General features: G+C 35.7%; 1 pseudogene; it reads left to right on the top strand.

Annotated features, from left to right (window-relative positions):
* Positions 1 to 12,412, top strand: part of LOC108633330 — a 36,264-nt pseudogene extending 23,852 nt beyond the window's left edge.

The raw sequence follows: 13,237 nt of genomic DNA, 5'->3' as shown, positions 1-13,237 counted from the left end.
CTGTACAGATCCTGCAGAGGGGAGCAGGCTTCAGGGCTCCCTACGTAAGACTTTTCCTACAGAAGACCACCTCTCCAAGCTCAGGAACATGCCCAATCTTAGAAGAAAGCACATAGAATTAGCTAAAATGAAGAGACAAAGAAATACATTCCAAAAGAAGGAACAGATGAAATCTCAGAAAATAACACTAAACAAAATGGAGATATGCAATCTACCCAGTAAAGCATTCAAGGTAATGACCATAAAGATGCTCAATAAACTCTGGAAAAGAATGGATGAAAACAGTGAGAATTTTAAGAAAAAGGTAGAACATTTAAAATAGAGATAAATAATGTAATAGCTGAAGTGAAAAATACACTAGATGAAATCAACAGCAGATTAGAGGATTCAAAAGAATAGATCAGTGATCTGAAGACAGGGTAGTGGAAACTACCCAAATAGCACAAGAAAAAGAAAGAATTTTTAAAAATGAGTATATTAAGGGATATCCAGGCAACAGCAAATGCAGCAAAATTCTCATTATAGGAATCCCAAATGGAGAGAGACAGTCTTATTTGAAGAAATAATAGTTGAGACTTTCTAACCTAGAGAACAAAACAGACGCAGGCCTGGAAATCAGATTCCCAAATAAGATTAACCAAAGAGATCTAATCAAAGCATATTGTAATTTAAATAGGAAAAAAATAAAATAGAGAATCTTAAAAGCATCATGAGAAAAGCCACTAGTTACATACAATGGGACTCATAAGACCATCAGCAGTTTCTGCAGAAACTTTGCAGGCCACAAGGGAGTGACACAACATACACAAAGTGATGAAAGGGAAAAAAAATAATTTATAAACAAAACTACCATATCCAGCAAGACTATCATAGGATAGATCAACAATTTTAGAGATCTGCAAATAATGTGTTCATCAGCATCAAACTCACTTTACAAGAGATATGAAAGAGACTTTCTAAGCTGAAAAGAAAAGACTGCAACTAGACATAAGAAAGTTACAAAAGAAAGAAGTTTACTAGTAAAAGCAAACTTACAGTAAAGGTAGTAGGTGCTAGTGGGAAGATTAGAAGATAAAAACAGTAACGTTATTTGTATCAACAATAAATAGTTAATAGAAACTCAAAACAAATGGATATAAAATATGAGGTGGGGAACAGAAATATAGAGTTATTAGAACATGGAAATCATAACAAGAGTCTTTTGTTGTACAAATGTACAAGACTAAAAATCAACTATCGGGGAAAAAAATTAAAACTGCCAGAAGTACAAACAGCTAGAGGTTAAAAAATATGTTACAAAATAACCAAGGGGTCTCTGAAGAAATCAAAGACAATATAAAAAATACCTGCAAACAAATGAAAATGGAAATAAAATGATCCAATGTGTATGAGACTCAACAAAAGCAATTCTAAGAGGGAAATTTATAGTGATACAAGCCTACCTCAGAAAAGAAGAAATATCTCAAATAAGCAATCTAATATAAATCTAAAGAAACTAGAACGATAAACATAAACACAACCTAAAGTTTGTAGAAGGAAAGAAACAATAAAGATCAGAAGATAATGAATGAAATAGAGACTAAACAAATAGAAAATATCAATGAAACCAAGAACTAACCATTTGAAAAGATAAATACAGTTGCTAAACATTTAGAAAGATTCATCAAGAAAAAGAGGAGGGTTTGAATCAATAAAATTAGAAACAAATGAGGAAATGCCCCAGAAATATAGAGAATTAAAAGAGATTACTGTGAAAATTACACACAAATAAAATGGACAATTGAGAAGAAACTGATAAATTCCTTGAAATATGCAATTTCTCAAAACTAAATCAGGAAAAAAATAAAAGATACAAACGGACTGATTACTGATATTAAAATTGAATCAGCATTTTGAAAACCCAAGAAACAAAAATCCATAAGCAAACAGATTCACAGGTGAATTCTGCCATTTACAAATGAGTTAACACTTATTCTTCCCAAAATAGTTGTAAAGTAATTAACCTCCAATTAAAATAAATAAAAAGAATAAATAAATAAAAATGATAGAAAAAAAGATAGTCCCAAAAGAAATTGAAGAGGAAGGACACTTCTGAACTTCTTCTGCAAGGTCAGTATCATCATCCTGATGCCAAAACCAAAGACATTACATAAAAAGAAAATTTCTGTCCATACCATTTATGAACATAGGTATAAAAATTCTAAATCAAATATTAGCAAACCAAATTCAACAATACATTGAAAGGATTACACACCATGAGCAACTTTGACTTTTCTCAGGGATTCAAGTATGTTTCAATATCAGCGAATCAATGTGATATTTACCAACAAATTGAGAAATAAAAATAATATAATTATCTCAATAGATGCAAGCAAAACTTTTGATAAAATTCAATACCTGTTTCTGTTAAAGCTTTCCATGTAGTGGGTAGTGGGTAGTGGGGAAACATACCTAAACATAATAAAGGCCACATATGAGAAACATCCAGCCAACATTGCATTCAACAGTGAAAAGCTGAGGGGCATTTCCTAAAAACCAGGGAAAAGATGAGGATGCCCAAACTCTCCACTTTTATTCAACATGGTGTTGTAAGTCCTAGACACAGCAATCACATGAAAAAATAAATTAAAGGAATTCAAATTGCAAAGAAAAAAGTAAAACTGCACTATTTATAGATAACATAATACTGTACATAGGAAAACATCATCAAAAGCTATTAGAACTAATAAAAGAATTCATTAAATTTGAAGGATAAAATTAAGATACAGAAATATGTCACATTTCTATGCTTGAACATCACATTTTTAGGAAAGGAAATCAAGAAAACAACCCCATTTACAACTGCATAAGAAGAATAAAATAGCTAGTAACAAATCTAACCAAGGAGGTAAAAGACTTGTACTCTGAAAGCTATAAGATATTGATGAAAAAAACTGAAGATGGCAAAACAAATGGAAAGATATCATGTTCATCAATTTGAAGAATTTGTATAGTTAAGATAACCTTGCTACCCAAGGCAATCTACAGACAATGCAATCCCTCTTAAATTACTAATGGCATTTTTCACGGAATTAGAAGAAAAAAATTTTACAATTTGTACAGAAGCACATAAGAACTAGAATAGCCAAAGCAATCTTGAAAAAGAAAAATGGAATTGGAAGAATCAGACTCCTTGATTTCAAACTCCATCACAAAGTTGTGATAATTAAAATAGTATGACACTGGCGCAGAAACAGACACATATATCTATGGAACAGAATTGAGAGCCCAGAAATATACTCACAATTATATGGCCAATTAATGTATGACAAAGGAGGCAAGAATATAGTGGGAAAATTATTGCCTCTTTAATAACTGGTGTTGGGAAAGCTAGAGATTTACATTCAAAAGAATCAATCTTGGCTAACTTTCCCACATAATTTACAAAAATAAACTAAAAATGAATTAAAGACTTAATTATAACTCTTGAATCCATAAAACTCCTAGAGAAATCATAGGCAATATGCTCTTTGACATCAGTTTTAAAGTGAAGAACTAAAGGGCTTCGATGAAAGTGAAAGAGGAGAGTGAAAAAGTTGGCTTAATTCAACATCCAGAAAACTAAGATCATGGCATCCAGTCCCATCACTTTATGGGGAATAGATAGGGAAACAATGGAAGCAGTGAGAGATTTTATTTTGGCGGGGGGCAGGGAAGGGGGGGGCTCTGAAATCACTGCAGATGGTGACTACAGCCATGAAATTAAAAGACACTTGCTCCTTGGAAGAAAAGCTATGACCAAGCTAGACAACATATTAAAAAGCAGAGACATTACTTTGCCAACAAAGGTCTGTTTAGTCAAAGCTATGGTTTTTCCAGTAGTCAAGTATGGATGTGAGATTTGGACTATCAGAAAGCTGAGCGCAGAACTGATGTTTTTGAACTGTGGTGTTGGAGAAGACTCTTGAGAGTCCCTTGGACTGCAAGGAGATCCAACCACTAAATCCTAAAGGAAATCTGTCCTGATTATTCATTGGAAGGATTGATGCTGAAACTGAAACTTCAATAATTTGGCCACCTGATGTGAAGAACTGATTCATTTGAAAAGACCCCAATGCTGGGAAACATTGAAGGAGGGAGGAGAAGGGGTCAACAGACAATGAGATAGTTGGATGGCATCACTGATTCGACGGACATGAGTTTGAGCATGCTCCAGGAGTTGGTGATGGACAGGGAAGCCTGGCATGCTGCAGTCCATGGTGTTGCAAAGAGTCGGACATGACTGAGCAATTGAATTGAATTGAACTGGAGGGGATATGTCTCCTCAGGTAAGGGAAGCAAAAGTAAAAGTTAGAAAATAAGAGTACATCAAACTAAAAATCTTTCCCATAGCACAGAAAAGTATCAATAAAATGAAAAAGGCAGCCTACTGAATGGGAGAAGATATTTCACAAAGGATATATCCAATTAATATTCAAACTACACAAAGAATTCATGCAATTCAATGTCAGAAAAAAAAAGAAAAGATATTCAACTCAACTAAAAAAAAAAAATGGCCAGAAGACCTAAGTAGATTATTTTTCCAAGAAGACATAGAGATGGCCAACAGACCCATGAAAAGATGCTCAACATCATTAATCTTCAGGCCAAGTTCCAAGTTCAGTAACTCAGTCATGTCTGACTCTTTGCAACCCCATGAATTGCAGCATGCCAGGCCTCCCTGTCCATCACCAACTCCTAGAGTTCACTCAAACTCACATCATTGAGTCAGTGATGCCATTCAGCCATCTCATCCTCTGTCATTGGCTTCTCCTCCTGCCCCCAATCCCTCCCAGCATTACAGTCTTTTCCAAAGAGTCAGCTCTTCTCATGAGATGGCCAAAGTATTGGAGTTACAGCTTTAACATCAGTCCTTCCAAACACCTAGGACTGATCTCCTTTAGGATGGACTGCTTGGATCTCCTTGCAGTCCAAGGGACTCTCAAGAGTCTTCTCTAACACCACAGTTCAAAAGCATCAATTCTTCGATGCTCAGCTTTCCTCACAGTCCAACTCTCACATCCATACTTGACTACTGGAAAAACCATAGCTTTGACTAGACGGACCTTTGTTGGCCAAGTAATGGCTCTGCTTTTGAATATGCTATCCTGGAATATGAAGTCAAGTAGGCCTTAGAAAGCATAACTATGAACAAAGCTAGTGGAGATGATAGCCAGTTGAGCTATTTCAAATCCTGAAAGATGGTGCTGTGAAAGTGCTGCATTCAATATGCCAGCAAATTTGGAAAACTCAACAGTGGCCACAGGACTGGAAAAGGTCAGTTTTCATTCCAGTCCCAAAGAAAGGCAATGCCAAAGAAGGCTCAAACTACCCCACAATTGCACTCATCTCACATGCTAGTAAAGTAATGCTCAAAATTCTCCAAGCCAGGCTTCAGCAATACGTGAACCATGAACTCCCAGATGTCCAAACTGATTTTAGAAAAAGCAGAGGAACCAGAGATCAAATTGCCAACATCAGCTGGATCACTGAAAAATCAGGAGAGTTCCAGAAAAACATCTATTTCTGCTTTATTGACTATGCCAAAGCCTTTGACTGTGTGGATCACAATAAACTGTGGAAATTTCTGAAAGAGATGGGAATACCAGAACACCTAACCTGCTTCTTGAGAAATCTATATGCAGGTCAGGATGCATCAGTTAGGAACAACAGACTGGTTCCAAATAGGAAAAGGAGTACATCAAGGCTGTATATTGTCACCCTGCTTCTTTAACTTCTATGCAGAGTACATCATGAGAAACGCTGGGCTGGAAGAAGCACAAGCTGGAATCAAGATTGCCAGGAGAAATATCAATAACCTCAGATATGCAGATGACACCACCCTTATGGCAGAAAGTGAAGAGGAACTAAAAAACCTCTTGATGAAAGTGAAAGAGGAGAGTGAAAAAGTTAGCTTAAAGCTCAACATTCAGAAAATGATCATGGCATCTGGTCCCATCACTTCATGGGAAATAGATGGGGAAACAGTGGAAACAGTATCAGACTTTATTTTTTGGGGCTCCAAAATCATGGCAGATGGTGATTGCAGCCATGAAATTAACTCCTTGGAAGGAAAGTTATGACCAAGCTAGATAGCATATTCAAAAGCAGAGCCATTACTTTGCCAACAAAGTTCTGTCTAATCTTCAGGACAATGTATATTAAAACCATAGTGAGATGTCCCTTCACACTTGTCACAATGGCTAATATAAAAAATACAATAGCAAGTATTGGCTAAATGTGGCCCAAAGGGAGTCTTTGTGCACTGTTGGTAGAATTATAAATTGATAGAGCCATTGTGGAAAAGAGTATGGAGTTTACTCAAAAGTTAAAAGTATAACTGCCATATGATCTATCAATTCCACTTCTGGGCATTTGTTCAAAGGAACCAAAAACACTAATCCAAAAAGATATAAGCACTGGTGTTCATTGCAGCATTACATGCAATAGGCAAGGATAGGAAGCAAGCCAACAGTCCATTGATAGATGATTGGATAAACACACACAAAAAAATGAACTATTACTAAGCCATAGAATAGGAAATATTTTCATTTGGAACAACATGAATGAGTCTAGTGTGTTTTATGCTAAGTGAAGTAAGTCAGTTAGAAAAAGACAGATACCACATGTTCTCACTTATATGTGAAATATAAATGTAAAACAAACCAAATTAAAGGAACACAGGCTCACACAGGTGCAGAACTATGGGTTGTTGCTAGAAGGGAGGTGGGGGTTGGCAAAATAGATGCAGAGGATTTAGAGGTACAAACTCCAGTTATGCAATAAAGAAGCCATAGGGATATAATATACAGCATACAGAATATGGTCAATAACACTGTAATAACTTTGTATAGGGACAGATTGTTACTAGATACTGGTAGTCATTTTATAATGTATGTAAAAGCCAAATGATTTTGTAGCATACCTGAAGTTAACATACTGTTAAACATCCAACATTTCAATAAAAAATTCATTAAAAAAAAGAATGCAGGGGCATGTTGAACAAGTGGATAGTACAAGAGTATTTATGGAGACAGGTGGATTGCAAGTTTCAATTGTTTGTCAGTCTTAAAACTCTTTAACTTGTTCAACTTATTCCAATTTAATTTAAACATTATATTTATACTTCATTCTTTGATCTCTGTTCTTCATGTAGAAAAAAATTCCATGTTTTCAACCACCTCAAATAGACTGTGGAACCATTAAATCATCTAGCTCTGCAGAAGAAAGGAGAAACACATGACATGAACCAAGGCTATATGCACATGGCACCAAGTTAAGTTATATTTGTGAAGAAGGCTTCAGGATATTTGAAGAAGATGGAATAACATGCTATATGGGAAAGTGGAGCTCTTCCTCTCAGTGTATAGGTGAGGACAGTGTGCAAACCAAATTTCTATATTCAGTATCATTCATTGAACCTGATCAATTGCAATCAAAGTCATGAGACAGGTTCCTTTAGATTTCTAAATATATCAAATCATTTATTTATTTATAAGTCATTTAGGAATTAATGTACCAGGGTAGCTCAAACAGTAAAGAATATGCCTGCAATGTGGGAGACCTGGGTTCAATCCCTGGGTCGAGAAATCCCCTGGAGAAGGACATGGCAACCCACTCTAGTATTCTTGCCTGGCAAATTCTATGTACAGAGGAGTCTGGTGGGCTATAGTCTATGGAGTTGCAAAGAGTTGAAAATGACTGAGTGACTAACACTTTTAAGTTTTAATATGTAGTTTCTATGTTTATACACTTAATTGGTTTTTGTATATTCCAATTAATCATTTGTGTTCATTTAATTGGTTCCATATAGAATCAGTTTTCAATCTGGCAATTTTTTTGTAATATTAGCACTGCATGTGTAAAAAATTAAACCTAATTGTTCATATAACATATTCATAGTCCTACCTATTCATAGAATTTGCAGCATTTGCATTGCCACGAAGTTTTTTTCTGAAAAATTTCTTATGTTCTTCCTACAATGTCCCTTTTAATTTCTTACAATATATAGTACTTTTCCTAAGGTGATGAAGTCCTAATGTGTGTGTTTTTTTTTTATTACTCATGATTGATTAGAGAAGCACTGATGGTCTCTTTTATACATCAGTGCTGTTAGTTTCAAGTTTGTGCTCAAGGGGATGGTTGAGCAAACACCAGAATGGTAATTTTAGGACATATTCTTGAACTTCTCTCTGATTTTTTAGAAGTTATAGTATAATCATTCACTATTTTCAAATAAAACTACCAAATATGATGAGCAGTTCATCAAAGTAAGTTTCAGAGTTAATGAAACATGAAATCATTCTCTCATGTATTCCTAGGACTCCCTTGTGGACTTCAGCCTTATATTTAGAATGGTGCTATATCTCATTAGAGAGACAGTTACCAATATGGAGAAGTTACTTACAACAGTGATAAGGGGTTTGGGATAGAGGGACTTGTATCCATCTATAGGACATTTAGGAGGAAAATGCTCCCGTTCACCTGAATGCATAAGTATAGTGTTTTTCATTCTATTATAAGGCTGACAAATATCTTTAATTCAGAGCATAAATGGTATAAATATGAAACTAACCAGTAATTCTAGAATCTAACAAGGTATCTATGGAAAGTTATGAACTGAATTAATAACTCTAGTAGTAGTAAAAGTTTGGTTGTCTCAAATTGTCTCATCTTAACAAGCTAAATAATAAAAGTTTGGTAACACTAGCTAAATTGTCTCACTTTCACATAATCTTGGAGGTAGTTTGGACATCCTCTGATATACATTCTCAGATTTCTTGTCTCTGTTCCTTTATCATGGCTGACAGCTGCTCATCAGTCTTATCACTACTCCACTTGTTATTAACTTGTCAATAATTTCTTTATAACATGCAGTTTTCTAAGATATTTAACAGAGTTCAAGGTAACAGATTTTGATAGAAGCAAGAAATATAAACACATTCATAATGTAGATGACTTGCAATTGGGAAAAATAATTTAAATATGAGACGTATGCATTCCTCTCTCTTAGAACATCACTATTCCCATGTTGTAATTTTGATGAATATAGAGACAGTCAATGTGACTGAGTCAAGACTTCTGACATTTAAGTTATAAGAGAAATATTATACGATATTCATTGGTTTGATATGTATCTATTTTTTCTGAAATATAATTATTGGCCGATATGTATTTTTAAAGAGGTATTAAACAAATACATTCTTTTTCTTTCAGATACAGATTGTGTTAACTTGCCCAGCTTTGATGATGCAGTCCTCATAGGTTGAGAGAAGAAATCATGTAGGTCAGGAGAACAAGTAGCTTTTAAATGTTGGCCATATTATCAGCTGGATGGATACAATATTATACAGTGTATTAACAGAAAATGAACAGGAAGGCCAGCATGCAGAAGTACTTAGGCAACATTTTTTAATTTATGTATTAAAATATATTAAGAAACACAGTGAGGAAAATTGCCTCCACCATCATTAAAAAGACATAGATTATTCTTAAGCCAGGTCAAAGAAGGTTTACGCCTGAACATAAAAAGGTATGAGAGTTTCCCAGGAGGCACTAGTGGTAAAGAATCTGCCTGACAGTGTATGAGACATGGTTTTGATCCCTGGGTTGGGAAGACCCCCTGGAGGAAGAAATGAAAACCCACTCCAGTATTCTTGCCAGAGAATTTCATGAATAGAGGAGCATGGTGGGCTAGAGTTCATGAGGTCACAAAGAGTCAGACACGAATGAGCATCTGAGCATGCTCACACACATAAAAAAGGATGGAACTGTGTACTCAGTGGTCAGTCTATAGCCCAATAATTCTATAGCCCAGTACACGGTCCAGGCACAGCAATCTCAGCATATTCTGTAAACTGTTAGATATGCAAGCAGTTTCACAGGGTCACTGAGATCTGATGAATCAAAACCACTGGGACTGCAATTCTGACACTATCTTAATGATTCCCAAGGGATTCTCTGCACATTTCAGTCTAGAAGCCATGGCAACAGCCTTACATGCTCTGGATCTCACTGAGGAATTACACATCACTCACTAGGGTGTCCTTAAGCATTTACCATTAAGCTCATTATCATTAAAGGGTCATTTTGTAAAATTACACTTATTTTTCTATATCTTATGTTTGGATCTTTTAATTAATCATCCTCTCCCTTCAACTATGATATTGTTCAGAGTGTGTTAATTCTTAATTAAGTTTCTAAAGAAGTACTTAGTATGTTTGTTTTTCTAAGGACCTAAAGTTACAGCTCTTTTTAAATTTTAATTAATTTATTTTAATTGGAGGCTAATTACTTTACAATATTGTGGTGGGTTTTGCCATACATTGACATAAATCAGCCATGGGTGTACATGTGTTCACCATCCTGAAACCCCTCCCACCTCCCTCCCCATCCCATCCCTCAGGGTCAACCCAGTGCACCAGCCCTGACCACCCTGTCTCATGCATCAGCCTGGACTGGTGATCTGTTTCACATATGATAATATACATGTTTCAATGCTACACTCTCAAATCACCCCACCCTCGCCTTCTCCCACAGAGTCCAAAAGACTGTTCTATACTTCCGTGTCTCTTTTGCTGTCTCACATAGAATATCATCATTACCATCTTTCTAAATTCCATATATATGTGTTAGTATTGCTGGGAGAAATATCAATAACTTCAGACATGCAGATGACACCACCCTTATGATAGAAAGTGAAGAAGAGCTAAAGAGCCTCTTGATGAAAGTAAAAGAGGAGAGTGAAAAAGTTGGCTTAAAGCTCAACATTCAGAAAACTAAGATCATGACATCTGGTCCCATCACTTCATGGGAAATAGATGGGGAAACAGTGGAAACTGGCTGACTTTATTTTGGGGGGCTCAAAAATCACTGCAGATGGTGATTGCAGCCATGAAATTAAAATACGTTTACTCCTTGGAAGGAAAGTTATCACCAACCTAGACAGAATATTAAAAAGCAGAGACATTATTTTGCCAACAAAGGTCCATCTAGTCAAGGCTATGGTTTTTTCAGTGTTCATGTATGGATGTGAGAGTTGGACTATAAAGAAAGCTGAGCACTTAAGACTGATTCTTTTGAACTGTGGTGTTGGAGAAGACTCTTGAGAGTCCCTTGGACTGCAAGGAGATCCAACCAGTCCATCCTAAAGGAGATCAGTCCTGGGTGTTCACTGATGTTGAAGCTGAAACTCCAATACTTTGGCCACCTGATGCGAAGAGCTGACTCACTGGAAAAGACCTCAGTGCTGGGAAAGATTGAAGGCAGGAGGAGAAGGGGAAGACAGAGGATGAGATGGTTGGATGGCATCACTGATGCCATCAATGGACATGAGTTTGAGTGGACTCCGGGAGTTGGTGATGGACAGGAAGGCCTGGCCTGCTGCAGTTCGTGGGGTTGCAAAGAGTCGGACAAACTGAGCGACTTAACTGAACTGATACTGTATTGGTGTTTTTCTTTCTGACTTACTTCACTCTGTATAATAGGCTCCAGTTGCATCCTCCTCATTAGAACTGATTCAAATGCATTCTTTTTAATGGCTGAGTAATATTCCATTGTGTATATGCACCACAGCTTTCTTATCCATTCATCTGCCGATGGACATCCATGTTGCTTCCACATCCTGGCTATTGTAAACAGCGCTGCAATGAACACTGCAGTACACGTGTCTCTTTCAGTTCTGGTTTCCTCAGCGTGTATGCCCAGCAGTAGGGTCATATGGCAGTTCTATTTGCAGTTTTATAAGGCATCTCCACACTGTTCTCCATAGTGGCATACTAAGTTATAGCTCTTAAACAGGATGAATGTAAACCAAATCCTAATGTCAAGTGATTTTTTTATTATGTTTTTCTTATGGCTTGTATATTCATATTGAATTTATATACTTTATAATTATTATGTTACTATCCTTAAGAAAGAGATGTCTAGAAAAGCTCTTATTTTCTCTGGCCTAAAAAAATGTGTATCAAATTTCTAGTGAAGGATAAGGGAGAGATTTAAGATACAGAAACTTAAGTCATACTGAAAAACATTGCTTTATTTCCTTTACCTTAATCTTACATGTAAACTGATTAAAACTAGCAGTCTTTCATGACAGATTAACTATTGAATCTAAACAACCATGACATCCCATTTCCTCCTTGCTGCTCATGATGATCATTATATTAGAGATGCTTTTTTTCCTTTCTATTCAGATGCTTCCTGTGTGAATCCACCTCAATTGGAAAATGGTATTATACAAAGTCAGGAGTCTAGATATCAGAGTGGTGAGAGAGTACATTATGAATACACCAGGGATTATGACCTTTTAAGGGAGATAGATGTGATATGTTTAAATGGAACTTGGGCAAAACCACCTCAGTGCAATGGTAGAGTATCTTATCCATCCCTATAATCAATTTAGAATACATATTAGGGACAAAAATCTGTTATTATAAATATATGATGAAGTAACTTTTCTGTAATAATTTTATTTTTTAAATTAATTCATTTAAAGATGGTGTGTATGGCAAAATCAATACAATATTGTAAAGTAATTAACCTCCAATTAAAATAAATAAATTTATATTTAAAAATAAAAAATAAATTTAAAAAGCCACAATTGCATATTCTAAGAAAAAAAATAAAGATGGTGCTTAAAATCCAGTTCTATTGTGAACTGAATAATTATTTGACGTTTATTTTATGAAAGAGTTGGACTTTCCTAATAGCTCAATTGGTAAAGAATCCGTTTGCAATGCAGGAGACCCCAGTTCCATTCCTGAGTTGGGAAGATCTGCTAAAGAAGGGATAGGCTACCCACTCCAGTATTCTTTGACTTCCCCTGTGGCTCAGCTGGTAAATAATCTGCCTGCAATGCAGGAGACCTTGGTTTGATTCCTGGGTTGGAAAGATCCCCCGGAGAAGAGAAAGGCTACCCACTCCAATATTCTGGCCTGAAGAATTCCATGAAATGTGTATAGTCCTTGGGGTTACAATGTGTCAGACATGAATGAGCAATTTTCACTTCTCTTCACTTTACTTCACTTCACTTCACTTCACTTCACTTATGAAAGAGTTAGCAAGACATGAACAGTTGGCATCATGGAACATTTCCTATCTTAATTATTAAGTTACTTCTTGAAGAATAAATGTGTTAAAGATACATTTGACTCGTATAAGTACATTTGACTTTTGATAGATATTATGCCATATTTTTTTGGAAAAAGTGCTCAAACAT

This window comes from Capra hircus, chromosome 16 (genome assembly GCF_001704415.2).
Source record: "Capra hircus breed San Clemente chromosome 16, ASM170441v1, whole genome shotgun sequence".
Taxonomy (NCBI): Eukaryota; Metazoa; Chordata; class Mammalia; order Artiodactyla; family Bovidae; genus Capra; species Capra hircus.
Note: the sequence above shows the minus strand (reverse complement) of the source record. Positions and strands in the feature narration are given on the sequence as shown.